The sequence below is a fragment of the Henckelia pumila genome, chromosome 3 (assembly GCF_033568475.1).
Source record: "Henckelia pumila isolate YLH828 chromosome 3, ASM3356847v2, whole genome shotgun sequence".
Classification (NCBI taxonomy): Eukaryota; Viridiplantae; Streptophyta; class Magnoliopsida; order Lamiales; family Gesneriaceae; genus Henckelia; species Henckelia pumila.
This window is the reverse complement of record NC_133122.1, coordinates 191928719-191944560: the sequence shown is the minus strand read 5'-3', so window position 1 is coordinate 191944560 and position 15842 is coordinate 191928719. Positions and strand designations below refer to the sequence as shown.

The 15842-nt window shown below is 35.0% G+C and overlaps 1 long non-coding RNA gene across 1 annotated transcript; it reads left to right on the top strand.

The window, feature by feature from the left end:
- Positions 1-5199: 5199 nt before the first annotated feature.
- LOC140890580 (uncharacterized) lies at positions 5200-14754 on the top strand. The gene is made up of 3 exons (XR_012152217.1): positions 5200-5435; positions 12775-14531; positions 14624-14754. It is a non-coding gene; the product is annotated as an uncharacterized lncRNA (long non-coding RNA).
- Positions 14755-15842: the final 1088 nt, after the last annotated feature.

Here is a 15842-nt window from a genome sequence, read left to right as displayed (position 1 = left end):
CCGGTCTTTGGATTTCTTGAATCTTGTCAATGGTTACCGAAGATTTATTCCAAGCCTTAATGGTTTCAAGTAGTTTTTTATTCTCAATCAAGGTAGCTTGGAATACTCTTTTCAAGGTGTCGTTCTCAGTAGCCAGCAGACTTAGCTTGACCTTAAGACCATCAAGCTCTTTTTGCTGCATGCAGCTTGATTTGCTTGACTTATCTTTTAGGTCAGCTCTTTCTGCCTTTACTTCCTCGAACTCCTTGGATAATGCTTTGTATTCATTAGCCATTTCGTGTAAAGCAGTAACTAAATCATTGTGAGTAAATTCAGGTGAGCCAAAGTCAAATACCTCCTCAGCTTCTTCTTCGATGTCGGCCATAAGGCATTCCACTTTTTCATCATCGCTGTCATCTGAAGAGCTTCCGGTATTGGAGTTGTCAGAGTCAGACTCAGCCCACTTGTTTTTGCTTTCGTCTGCTACTAGAACCCTTTGGTCTCTTCCTTTTCTAAACGTCCTTTTATCCTCCTTACCCCTTCTTCTTTCGGAGAATTGCTTCTGATCATTGTTCTTAGGCTTGGTGCAGTCTGCAATGAAGTGGCCTGGCTTTCCACAGTTAAAACAAGTAGGACCATCGTTTGTATGGTCCGATTTATGATAATTTTTAAATTTAGAATTGTTTTTACGCATAAATTTACCAAATTTCTTGACAAAGAGTGTCATGGCTTCATTGCTGATTTGCTCAGCTGATCTCTTTGGAGGTTCCTCGACCGGTGGACGTATCACGGTTGAGGTTAAGGCCTTGGTTGGTTGAGATGTAGATGGTTCATCTTCTGTTCTCATGTTGAGCTCGAACTCGTAGGCTTTGAGATCTGCAAAGAGATCATGCAGTTCAACCTTGCTCAAGTCTTTTGACTCTCTCATGGCCACTGTCTTGATCTCCCATTCTTTGGGCAGAGCTCTCATAACCTTCACAGCAATTTCACGGTTAGTATAAGTTTTACCTAAAGCTATAAGATCACAGATGATACTACTGAACCGTTCATCAAATTCAGCCATGGTTTCCCCTGGCTTCATTTTGGCGTTGTCATATTTTTGAATGGCCAGAGTGAGCTTGTTTTCCTTTGTCTGGTCATTCCCTTCACACAGCTGAGTGAGCTTCTCCCAAATCTCCTTTGCTGTGGAACATGACTTGATTTTGCTGAACATATTCTTGTCCAGTGTTTTGTATAGGATGTCCCGGGCCACATTGTCAAGATTGGCCTTCTTTTTGTCCTCAGTGGTCCACTCAGCTCTTGGTTTCTCAATCATTTGTCCTGCACCATCGGCTAGAGCTGGGTTGACCTTCATAATTTTGATAGGACCGTCTGTTATGACATATAGCATGTCATCATCCTGTGCTGCAAGATGTGCCTGCATGCGAATTTTCCAATCATCATACTCTTCTTTAGAAAACATAGGAATTCTGTTGAAAGAAGTCATGATTTGACAACTTCAGATCAGCAGTTGAGAAAGGAACCCGCTCTGATACCACTTGTTGGGATCGGTTCAGAGGGTAGAGGGGGGGGTGAATACACTCTGAAACTTTTCTTCTTCTTCTTTAAAATGATCAAGTGAGGTTTAGTTCACTTAATCAGTTTTCTCAACTTCTAAAACGTTTTGAACAACTTAAATAGTGCGGAAATAGTTCAGAGGTTTTAGTGATGCAAAGTTTATAATGCAATGTATGAGCAGGATGTAAGATAAATGGCAGTAAATGCTAAAGCACGATTTTATGGAAGTTCGAAGGCTTAATCCTTCTACGTCTCCCCTTCTTCCACTTAGGAAGGAATTCACTAGAAGACTTTGGTTATTACAACGTCTTGTAATACACCCACTTCAGACTTAGGACTTATCCAATGCCTAATCCGAAACTCCTAGATTTACACAGATAAGATTCTCAGTTCTTATCAGACTGGTGGAAGCTTTCAGAGCAGCTTCAAGTCTCTTCAACACTGAGTATAGTTGAGTTGAGCTTCTCAGACTGCAGAGCGGTCGAGAGGCTTGAAAACCCTAGGATGATCCTTGACGATCAGATGTGTGAACTGTAGGCGAGGGTTTATTTGAGCAGCAGATGAATGATCTTGTAAGTGTGCTCAAGTATATCAGATGAGGACTTCTGATATTATTCAAGTGATTGAAATTTTTCTGAGTTGCTTGTCTCTCTTCGTTGTCTCGTATCACTTGTTGTTGTTCACGTTGTATATCTTTTCTTTTTGAGCAATCTTCCCTTTATATAGGTCAATCATCAACGTCTTTATTTTGAACGTTCTGATGCTGCATTGAATGCACATTTAATGCTCATAAATGCATTGATGATTCTGCATGAGGATCGTACACTGCAGACAACTTCCAGGGTCCAAAACTGGAATAAACGGTCGAATGCTTTATCTGCAGTCATTCTGTGTTTTTGCCATTTTGGTACAACCTGTTGTCTTGATTTGCAGGAGTCAACAAATCTTCTGAAACGCCGGTTCTGCTTTTAATAAAAGATCCTGCAAAGAACATCTTGTCACAGGTACTTGTCTCGAGATATCTAGATAGGCAGTTGGCATTCTACCGGTAGAGATATTTGTCCTCTGCTGGTTTGAATAACCAGTCGATAAGCTTGTGACTTCAACCGGTCGAGAGATAAAGGCGGTTGACAAGCTTCCGGTAGATAGATTTATCCTCTGCTGGTTTTGATAGCCAGTCGATAGGCTTGTGACTTCAGCCGGTCGAGAGCAAAGGCGGTTGACAAGCTTCCGGTAGAAGTTGTAGTAGATTCCTGAAATACAATGGTTGGCAGCACATTCCTATACAATGAGTTGTTGTTTGTTATCACCAAAATATCGGATTCAACAGATTATAAAACTTAATACTATGAATCCCTCTTGTTAAAAATATGATGTTTAATATGTGATCATTGGAACTATTATGTTGAGTGATATTTTAGAACTCTACTAAAACAATATTTTTAATCGTTGTGTTTTTCTATTTTTTATGCAGACTATGACAACACTTTTGTTAAACCATTGTATTTTCTTTTCCTTTATTGTTTAAGAAAAGAACTATGCAAATTGAGTTTTCTTCTTAATTATTTTAGCTCAATTTTTTTTTCCTGCTCGCAGTATTTGTAAAGACCGATGCTATTGATAAGATTTATTGATAGTTATTTTAAGTGCTAAATTAAAATAATTAAGTTAGATAATATAATTGTATGTTAAAAATATGTATTAGTAAATTTCGAAACAGATATAAATATATATATATATATTTAATTTTTATATAATATATAAAATAAGTTTAAAATATGTATTTTAGAATATCGATATAATGATATAAGATACATATTATATAGTTAAAATAACTCACGAGAAGTTGAAATTAATAGATTAAAGTAGTATTTGGGAAAGCTTTTAGGAAGCACTTCTCAGATTTTTCTTAACAAAAATTTGAAAATTTTGTTAAGCAAAAACTAAGAATTTCTAAAAGCTCTTTCAAATGCCTAAGTCAATCTTTAAGACTGTATTTATTTGTTATAATAAGTATACGATTATATTAATAATCAATCACATGTTGTTGAGAATTCAGCTTTGGTGTTTAAGGAATTTAAGTCTTAGTGATCTTGAAAAAACACAAGCTAAAATTGTTAGAGTAGATGCCCTGCAAGCCAAATGTTGGTCAGGGATTTTATTGACTCAAGTGTAATAACAATCTTTATTTTAATATAATTAATATTTTATCTGGCATTTTCTTTATCTGTATACCCATGCAAGTTGCATAGATAAAGACCTTGAATATACTATAGTAAGATATGAGGTTGTACATGTGATGGCAATCATGAAACACATATTATTAATTACTGTATATTCTAAATCAAGTTCCTAGTCGATTGAGCCGTCCGAAATAAGGATAAGGATCGCTCGAGTTCGAGACTAGAATCTGTGATGATGTGTACCACGTTTCATTGGTATGGACATAGAGATGTTCAATCATACAGATTGGTGCTCATACGATGAGTTCACTGAACTACCCTCCCTCGGACTTCCCAAGTGGTTATCATTCATCGAGTGGATAAGTCCGTGGTTATGGTTGTACACCATTAGTCCTTACGACCCGGGACAACACTGAGGCTCTACATGCTAGGACTTTACTTTGACTCGTTTACCGACTCCATGAGGGTCATCAGGTGGCGAGGTTGGGTATAGTTGCGACACATGTAGGAGCCAATGCATTGTAGTCGGGGATTCACCGCTCACCTACGGGTGTGGATATCCTATGTGATAAAATAAGATAATAGTGCATGGAATCTCTGGCCAGAGTGTAAGATGTGTAGTAGAGTAAAGTGTTTACCAAGTTACACATGCGATGCCACTATGTATTCTCAAAGACATCACATTGTTATCAAAATTCACGTGCAACCCTCGATGAACCAATGGTTGCAGTTTTGATCGGGATATATGAGATGAAGGGACTGTACTGTACGTTAACCATAATCGACTGGTTCTTGCAGGTACTATCAGTGATACCTAGGGAATCATGGGGCGGTGCTACTTAACGCTCTTACCATGATTCGATGGGTTAAATCAGAAATGAGTTCTGACATTTTATGATCAAGGAGTTGATGCATAGAATGAGGCTAATAAGGGTAAGCCTGGACCCACAGCTAGCTGTATCCCTGAACCATTGAGGGTTACACAAGTACTGGTTTTCCTGTTCCCGTTGAGATAATAAATTCAAAGAGTTGAATTTATGATGAAAAAAATTTGATTGGATCGATAGATAAGCTTTATAAATGGTTTATAAAAGCTTATAGAAATTTTGAGAGCAAAATTAATTAAAAGGGTTTAATTAATTTTTTCCGAGTTGGACTCGGATTTAAGGACTCACTCAATATATATATAAATGCATATATATATAGATATATATATATATATATATATACGATATATATATATATATATGGATATATATAATATATATATTTATGATTGTGGGACCTTATATTTATAATAATATATTTATATATTATATATATATATATATATATATATATATATATATTATAATATAAAAAAAAAAGTTTAAATGAGTTGTCGGCTATTATTGCCGACAACTCATTTATTCCCTTCAATCAATTGATTGAAGGGATTGAAAAATGGAGAGAAGCAGTGCATTAGATGCACAGAAAAGTTTTTTATCTCTCTGCTCGAAGCTCTCTGCAAGCTCTCTTCTCCAGTCGTCTTTCTTTTGTTTTTTCTTCGTTAAATTTCTTCTTCTTTTAAGTGCGAATTAGAAGAGGAACAGGAAATCCGGTCGTGGACCTGATTTGAAGAAAGGAGGAAAAATCCAGTTGATTGTTCGTAGGGATTTACAACAAGAGCTATTTTCGAAATAGTTGGAGCCATCGTCAATCTTTTAAGATTGATAGGTATAAATCTCTTAACTCCCTACGTACATTTATTTAAACCATACGAGTGTCCGAGAAAATTTTGAACGTCAAAATTAAATTTAAACTTCCGCTGCGTTTTGGGCACGATAGAGATCCGAGATCCAACAGTGGTATCAAAGTCAGGTTCTCTATATCGTATGGTTTATTTCATGTTGAGTATTTTTAATTTCTAACCGCATAAGAAAATATTTCAAAATCGCTACACCATAAAATTTATTTTATAGAATTTAAAATATATATATATAGATATATGTATGTATATATATATTACGATATATATATATGTACGTATATAGATATATATTATAAAATATATAGATATATGTATGTATATATATATTACGATATATATATATGTACGTATATAGATATATATTATAATAATATATATATGGATATGTTGTGAAAAAGTAAAAATTTACGGTAAAAAGTAAATATTCCAAAACTCAAAATATATCAACTCTACACTTTATAATATTTTTCTCTCAACTTCAATTGTATTTTTTATCACAAATGAAGACCTATTTATAGATCCACATTTGAGATTAGTCCAAAAATTAAAACATCATCATCTACATCATCACACACTAATTTTCCACATTTTACAACTCAATATTCAACATTCAATATTCAATATTCAACATAATAATAATATATTTTTCAACACTTCCCCTTGTGATGATGACCGTGATATGATGATTGTATTCATTACGTGTTTTATACTGCCTCGTTAAAAACCTTACTAGGAAAAACCCAGTGGGATAAAAACCATAGTAAGGGAAAAAGAGTGCAGCCACGTAAACTCCCCCTCATGTTAACATGAGTGATTCTTCACATATTCCGTAGATTGCGCATCCCAATGTTGTATATATGCTTTCTGAATATCGTCGTGGGAAGAGCCTTTGTGAAGAGATCTGATGAGTTCTCATTTGATTGAATGTAACAGATATCAATATCTTTATTCTTCTCAAGCTCTTGAGTGTAGGTAAAGAATTTTGGGGGGATATGTTTGGTTCTGTCACTTTTGATGTATCCTTCTTTCATTTGAGCAATACATGCAGCATTATCTTCATATAGTGTTACAGGCTTCTTTTCTACTGTCAATCCACACGATATTTGAATATGTTTGGTCATTGACTTTAACCATACACATTCACGACTTGCTTCATGTAATGCAATAATCTCGGCGTGATTTGATGAAGTTGTTACGAGTGTTTGTTTCTGTGAACGCCAAGAAATTGCGGTGCCTCCACGAGTAAATACATATCCGGTTTGGGAACGTGCCTTATGTGGATCAGATAAGTATCCAGCATCAGCATAACCAATGATACTTTGATTGGTGTCTTTTGAGTACAAAAGTCCCAAATCTGTCGTTCCTCGTAGATAACGGAATATATGTTTAATTCCGTTCCAGTGCCTCTTTGTTGGATATGAACTGAATCTTGCCAATAAATTTACAGCAAAAGATATATCAGGTCTAGTGCAATTTGCAAGATACATAAGGGCACCAATGGCACTTAGATATGGTACTTCTGGACCAAGAATAACTTCATCATCTCCACATGGACGGAATGGATCCTTTTCTATGTTTAATGATCTTACAACCATTGGAGTACTTAATGGATTTGATTTATCCATATTAAAACGTTTAAGGATCTTTTCTGTATAATTTGCCTGGTGAACAAAAATTCCACATTGTTTTTGTTCGATTTGCAAACCCAGACAATACTTGGTTTTTCCAAGATCCTTCATTTCGAATTCTTCCTTCAAGTACATCATAACTTCTTGAATTTCTTTATTCGTTCCAATGATGTTTAAATCATCAACATATACAGCAATAATTACACATCCGGATGTTGTTTTCTTGATGAAAACACAAGGGCATATTGGATCATTTACATATCCCTTTTTCATCAAGTGCTCACTTAGCCGATTATACCACATTCGGCCGGATTGCTTTAACCCATATAATGATCTTTGCAATTTTACAGAATAAAATTCTCTGGGTTTTGAACTTTGTGCTTCAGGCATCTTAAATCCTTCAGGGATTTTCATGTATATATCACTATCAAGTGATCCGTATAAGTAAGCTGTAACAACATCCATAAGACACATTTCCAAATTTTCAGACACTGCCAAACTAATCAAATATCGAAACGTAATTGCATCCATAACAGGAGAATACGTTTCTTCATAATCAATTCCAGGCCTTTGAGAAAAACCTTGTGCAACAAGTCTAGCTTTATATCTGACTATTTCATTTTTCTCATTTCGCTTTCGAATAAAAACCCATTTGTATCCAACAGGTTTTACACCTTCAGGTGTGAGGACTATAGGTCCAAAAACATTACGTTTATTCAGCGAATCCAATTCAACCTGGATGGCATCTTTCCATTTGACCCAATCATGACGAGTTTTACATTCACCAAAAGATTTTGGTTCATGATTCTCATTTTCATTTACGATGTCACAAGCCACATTATAAGAAAATATCTCATCAATATCTTCTATGTCTTTTCGGTTCCATATTTTTCCAGTATTAATATAATTGATAGAGATTTCACGATTCTCGTCAGTTTGTGGTTCTGACAGAATATTTTCATCATCAGGTGATTCTTCTGGAACACCATTTTCTATTTTATGATCGTCGTGTTTCTCTATGCCTTTTCTTTTCCGAGGATTTTTATCCTTGGAACCGACTGGTCTTCCACGCTTCAAGCGTTTTATGACATCATGAGTGTCTTCAATTTGTTTCTTTGGAATTTCAATTCGAGCAGGGGCATTTACAGCATGTATATATGATTTTGTTACCCCTTTTGTGTCTGCAAATGCATCTGGCATTTGATTTGCAATTCTTTGCATGTGCACAATTTGCTGTACATCTTTCTCACATTGTTTGGTCCTTGGATCCAAATGTAACAATGATGGTACATACCATGTGATTTCTTTTTCGATGTGTTTCTTTTCTCCCCTAACACTGGGAAGATTTCTTCATTAAAATGACAATCAGCAAAGCGTGCTGTAAACACATCGCCTGTCTGAGGCTCAAGATATCTAATGATTGATGGACTATCATAACCGATATAAATACCGATTTTTCTTTGAGGACCCATTTTTGATCGTTGAGGTGGTGCAATAGGCACATACACCATACATCCAAAAATTCTCAGATGAGAGATATTTGGTTCTTTACCAAATGCAAGTTGCAATGGGGAGAATTTATGATATGCACTTGGTCTGATGCGAATTAATGCCGCAGCATGCAAAATTGCATGTCCCCATATAGAAATAGGGAGTTTTGTTTTCATAATCATTGGTCTAGCAATCAGTTGTAGACGTTTAATCAATGATTCAGCTAATCCATTTTGCGTATGAACATGAGCTACAGGATGTTCAACAGTGATTCCCATTGACATACAATAATCATTGAAAGTCTGGGATGTAAATTCTCCAGCATTATCAAGTCTTATTTTCTTGATTGTATAATCTGGAAATTGATTCCGCAATTTTATTATTTGAGCCATTAATCTTGCAAATGCCACATTCCGAGTTGACAATAAGCATACATGTGACCATCTGCTAGAAGCATCGATCAATACCATAAAATATCGAAATGGTCCACATGGTGGATGAATTGGCCCACAAATATCACCCTGAATGCGTTCAAGAAATATGGGTGATTCTGTTTGGATTTTAGCTGGTGATGGTCTTATAATAAGTTTTCCAAGAGAACATGCTTTACATTGAAACTTATTATTCTGAAAGATCTTCTGGTCTTTCAATGGATGACCATGCGTATTTTCAATAATTCTTCGCATCATTATTGAACCAGGATGTCCCAATCGATCATGCCAATTTGTTAATATTGAAGAACTATTAACCACCATATTTGATTCGATTGGCCTTATATGTGTATAATGCAATCCAGTAGGGAGCATTGATAATTTTTCAACCACATATTTCTTTCCTGATTTATATGTGGTAAGACACATATATTTCTGATTTCCATCAGTTATCGTCTCAGTATCATACCCATGAGAGTATATGTCATTAAAACTCAACAAATTTCTTTTCGATTGTGGTGAATATAAAGCATCATTTATCAGAAATTTTGTACCATTAGGTAACAAAAAATGTGCTTTTCCACAACCTTCAATCAAGTCTACAGGACCTGATATGGTATTCACCATTGTTTTTGTTGGTTTTATTTCCAAGAAATATCTTTCATCTCGCAGAATAGTGTGTGTTGTACCACTATCTGGTATGCAAATTTCCATGATATTATTTCCATGTTTGCTCATAGCATTTTCCATATCAAACTTCACAAAAAATGCAATAAAGAAAAATTAAGTACAATACAAATGCAAAATATAACATGCTTTATAATACAAGAATGCATTAAAAATACAAATTTGTTACAATATAGTCCCACCAATCTTTTAATCAATGTCTTCGAAATCATTCAAAAAATCTGCAGCATTGAAACTAGTTGAGCCAATTAAATGGTCACTATTTTCAACAAAATTGGTCTCTTTTCCTTTTCCTTTTGTCGATTCTTTATAAAGCTTACATAGATGCTCAGGGGTTCGACAAATATGTGACCAATGTCCTGGAGTGCCACATCTATAACAAACACTCTCAGATCTTTTTGAGTGATTTTCATTTTCACTCGGGTTTTCATGCTGCCTTTTTGGTGGGTGGTTCGCGACGTTCTTTTGAGATGAGTTATTGAAGTAACTATCTCTATTATTTTCATATCCACGGCCGCGACCACGACCGCGATCATTTTTACGTCCACGTCCACGTCCACGCCCACGTCCTCGACCTCGTCCACGACCAAAATCTGGTCTATGCCTTTGATTTTGATTTTCATTTTTCATTACGACATTTGCTTCAGGAAATGCCGTTGATCCAGTGGGTCGGGATTGATGATTTCTTATTAACAATTCGTTGTTCTTTTCCGCCACAAGAAGACATGCAATGAGTTCGGAATATCTCATAAAACCACGCACTCTATATTGTTGCTGTAGAGTTATATTTGATGCGTGAAAAGTGGAAAATGTTTTCTCAAGCATTTCCATCTCTGTGACTTCAAGTCCACAGAATTTTAATTGTGAGACTATTCGATACATTGCAGAATTATATTCACTGACTTTTTTAAAGTCTTGGATTCTCAACGAATTCCATTCATCACGGGCGGTCGGAAGTATCACTTCCCTTATATGCTCAAATCTTTCTTTTAACCCTTTCCATAAAATCATTGGGTCTTTTTCTGTGAGATACTCACATTTCAACCCTTCATCAAGATGTCGGCGTAAGAAAATCATTGCCTTTGCTTTATCTTGTGAGGTTGATATATTAATTTCTTTGATGGTATCACTTAGACCCAATGACTCAAAATGCATTTCTACATCGAGAGTCCATGGCATATAATTCTTTCCAGTGATATCGAGCGCAACGAATTCAATCTTTGCCAAATTTGACATGGTGGTACTAGAAAAATAACAATACATTTTATTAGTTAATTTCCATTAATATGACAATACAAAATAATGGATAAACGAAGATTACAAGTGCGTATACAAATAGAGAAAAAATAGGTGGTGGAAAATCGCTGGTGAGTACAAAACTCGTGAACATGATGATCATAGTCGTTATGAAAAATATCCTTAGAAAAGCCAAAAACTCCATCTTCTTTTTTCGAAAAAAACCGAGGAGAATGTTTTGAGATGAAGAATGAATTTTGGTGTGATTGAAAATGAGTTTGAGTGAACATATTTATAGGCAAAAAACTAGCCGTTTATGACCGTTTGTGACCGTTGAGGGTAAGAAAAAAATGATTATGTGTTGAATAAAAATTCGTGATAATCATGTGATGCGTATAATGATAATCATAATTAAATATACGCAATAAAATATATATCATATCACGTTATTATAAGGTCAGTGTCCTAGACAACCTCTTATATAATAACATGAAATTATATATTGATATAGTTAGTATATATACATATATCATATCACGTTATTGTTTAAAAACCTTAGAGGCTTTTATACTTGTCGTATCCCTTACCGGGAGTGTGGGATGTCGTCTTAACATCCTCCCAGGATTTATAACAAGTTTTTAAAAACTAATTTTTTTTTTATAACATGATAATATATATTAAATATATACACAATAAACAATAAAATAATTATTCTTACTTGTTGAATATTTTTGACTTCTTCTTGTATTTTGGATCGTCGGAAAATATAGAGAACCTTCGAGCGATCGTGCTGATAACGTGTTGTGAAAAAGTAAAAATTTACGGTAAAAAGTAAATATTCCAAAACTCAAAATATATCAACTCTACACTTTATAATATTTTTCTCTCAACTTCAATTGTATTTTTCATCACAAATGAAGACCTATTTATAGATCCACATTTGAGATTAGTCCAAAAATTAAAACATCATCATCTACATCATCACACACTAATTTTCCACATTTTACAACTCAATATTCAACATTCAATATTCAATATTCAACATAATAATAATATATTTTTCAACAGGATATATATTATTATTATCTTATATATGTATAGATATGTGTATATATTTATTACGATATATATACATATATAGATATATATTTATTGTTATTATATATATTATTATATATATAGATATGTGTATATATATGCATTACGACATGTATATATAAACATATATAGATATATATATATATAATATAATAATAGTAATCATGCTTTGCATTAAATGCAAAACATGATTGCCGAAACAGCAATTGGGCTGACTGTCCGAATTTAATTCGGGCAGTGTTCGGTCAGTAGGTGTAGGGGTGAGTCTGAAAAATGTTTCGGGCAACCTTACACATATACATATTTTTCGAAAAGAGTTTCGGATCCGATGCGATTTTATAAAATATTTTTTTTATGAAATAAATAATTAGAATGTGATTTTAATTATTTATAGTAAAAGGAGTTTTACAAGAAAATCAATTATTATTGAATTAATTAGAAATTAAATAAAGGATTTTATTTAATTTGTTAATTCATTTAATAATTGTGGCGGTTAGTGATAAAATTACAAGATACATGAAATTGATGAATTATATAATATGTGATATTATATGCATGAAGGATGATTGAGAGCCATGACCAATGTGCTAGGTGTATGTTAGGATATTTTTCATGTCTCAACTTGTATAATTTTATTTGATAAAATTAAAGTGAGTCTGGTTTATGGCTCGTTCCCACCCTTGATATGTATCCCTTATGTGCCATGGCTATTCAAATGTAAATATTTGTAATAGTGAGAGATCAAGATTGGAAGATGGTGGACCCGATGATCAAGATGCGACATGTAAAATATTGGAAACTTATGTAATAAGTTGCATTTGCATCCCTGCATTTAACTAGGATTTGGACCTTGATCCATGCTTGGCTCGCATGGATCAAATAGTATTGGCAATCGATCATCCTTATTTAATTGTCATATTATGATATATGCGATATATAGTAATATGCATGTATGTATATTATTCGATAATATAGTTGCATGAATCCGGCAAACATACAAACTCATGGCACGCGATTTTAAATAAAATGATGAGACAATTTCAAAATTAAAATCCCTCATTTTGAATATGATTCAAAATTTATATCAAGCCATAAAAGTAAAAATTAAAAGAGTTTAATTTATTCTTGTCTTCCATCAACGGTGGTTGCATGTTAAATGCTACCCGCGGTCAGTGTCTGGCTCATATTATTGGGGAGACCTGGACGCCGGAAAGCTGTGACTTCCACTGACATAGGTGATGTGAATTGGGTGGAACTCCCATGACTTCGGCTCATATTATTGAGGGAACTCATGGCGACCGTCTACTACGATTCAACATTGATGGGTCGGCTTGACACTCGAAGATAAACGACGTCATATTATTGGGTCCTTATCAAGAGTGAGACGAAACACGTAGAGGTTGCATGAGGATGCAATTGGGCTCTACCTTTTAGAAATTATGATTGGCTGATATTATTCGGGATCATAGTTGTCTAGATTGGACTCTACATGCTCACTAAGGAAATACGATTTCCCGTTTTTCATCAGAGGGTGGTGAAAATGTCAAAATAGTGGGAGGAAATTTATAAAATCAAAGTCCATATTTTATATCTTATAATTATTTTAAAATAATTAGTAACGATTATCTGTTTTCAATTTCAGTATGTTTAAGATGTCGACACGCAATCCACTTTCTGCTATTCTTGAACAAAACAAGCTAACCGGACCTAATTATCAAGACTGGCTAAGAAATCTAAAGATTGTTCTAAACTCTGAGAGGATTGCGTATGTGCTTGAAAAGAAGCCACCGAAGGAAGCATCTCCTAACATCAGTGAGACTGAGTTAGCCAAGCTTGAGAAATGGTGGGACCATGATCTCCAAGCTAAGAGTTACATCCTGGCTTCTATGTCGAATGAACTGCAAAGGCGGTTCGAGGATGCTGCGAATGCTGCTGACATTCACTTTCATCTGAAAGAGTTATACGGTGTTAAAACTCGATCAGAAAGACACGCAACTGTGAAAGAACTCATGACTACATGCTTGCGAGAAGGGGCTTCGGTCCATGAGCATGGTGTTAGGATGATTGGGTTAGTTGAGAAATTAGTGGGACTCGATGTGGTTATGCCTCATGAGCTCTCGACTGATATTCTCTTGTTGTCTTTACCTTCCTTGTTCGACGGATTTGTGGTTAATTTTAATATAAACAAGATAGAGGCCACCCTTGAAGAGTTGGTCAATATGCTTGTTAATTATGAGGCCACAATCAAGAAAAAAAAAGCCTGTTTTGCTTTTGGGCTCGTCGTCTGGGACGAAAAAGGGATCCCAAAACAAGGGAAAGAAGCGTTCTGCCCCTGCAGTTAAGAACAAGCCTAATAAGAAGCCATACAAGAAACCTGCTCAAGGGCCCAAAAGGCCAAATAAATCAGAACAAGTCTGTTTCCACTGCAACAAGCCTGGACATTGTAGGCGTAATTGCACTGAATATCTTGCCCAGAAGCGTTCTGGCCATGGTATGTTTTATATTGAAATTAATATCTCAATGAATTCTTCTTCTTGGGTATTGGATATCGGATGTGGTTCTCATCTATGCAATGATTTGCAGGTGATGACAAGAAGCAAGAAACTTAGAGAAGGTGAGACCTTTCTAAGACTTGGAAATGGAGCAAGGGTTGCTGCCAAGGCCAAAGGAGATATTATTTTAATATTAAACAATGATTTTAAGTTGCTTTTGAGAGATATTTTGTATGTTCCTGATTTGGTTAAAAACATTATTTCTATTTCTATGCTTGATAGAGATGGTTATTCTTGTGTTTTTGCAAAAGGTGTTTGCAATATATATAAGAATGAATGTTTGATTGGAACTGGTGAATTACAAAACGATATCTATAACTTAAAATTAAAAGATATTCCATTAAACAATGTCCAAACAATAACAACAAATAAAAGAAAACAAGATAGTCAAAACCCAGCACATATATGGCATGCTAGACTAGGTCATATTTCTCAAAGAAGGATGCACAAACTAGTGGGAGAGGGCATGTTCGACATGTCAGATATAAACTCTCTACCTACTTGTGAATCTTGTCTGAAGGGAAAAATGACCAAGACTTCCTTTAATGGGAATGTAGAACGTGCACATGGTCTTTTGGATTTGATCCACACAGACGTATGTGGACCACTAAATGTTAGCACTAAATATGGGCAGTCCTACTTCATTACCTTTACTGATGATTTTTCGAGGTATGGGTATGTGTATTTGATGAAATACAAGTCTGAAGCATTTGAAAAGTTCAAAGAATTCAGATGTGAAGTAGAGAAACAATTGGGTAAAAGTATTAAAACACTCAGATCTGATCGAGGTGGAGAATACTTGAGTACTGAATTTTTGGACTATCTTAAAGAGAATGGGATTCTCTCACAGTGGACTCCACCAGGAACACCACAATTGAATGGTGATTCTGAACGTCGAAATCGAACTTTGATGGACATGGTTCGATCTATGATGGGATTCACTGAATTGCCTAGATCGTTTTGGGGCTTTGCGCTTGAAACTGCGGCAATGTTGTTGAATAATGTCCATACGAAGGCAGTGGATAAAACACCATATGAGATATGGATGGGAAAGGTTCCCAAATATTCTTATTTGAGAATATGGGGATGTCCTGCTTACGTGAAGCAGACAGTGGGAGACAAATTGGATAGTAGATCCATTTTGTGCTACTTCGTGGGATATCCAAAGAACTCTGTTGGATATTATTTCTATCATCCAAAGGAAGCAAATGTGTTTGTTTCTAGAAATGCCACCTTCTTGAAGAAGGAGT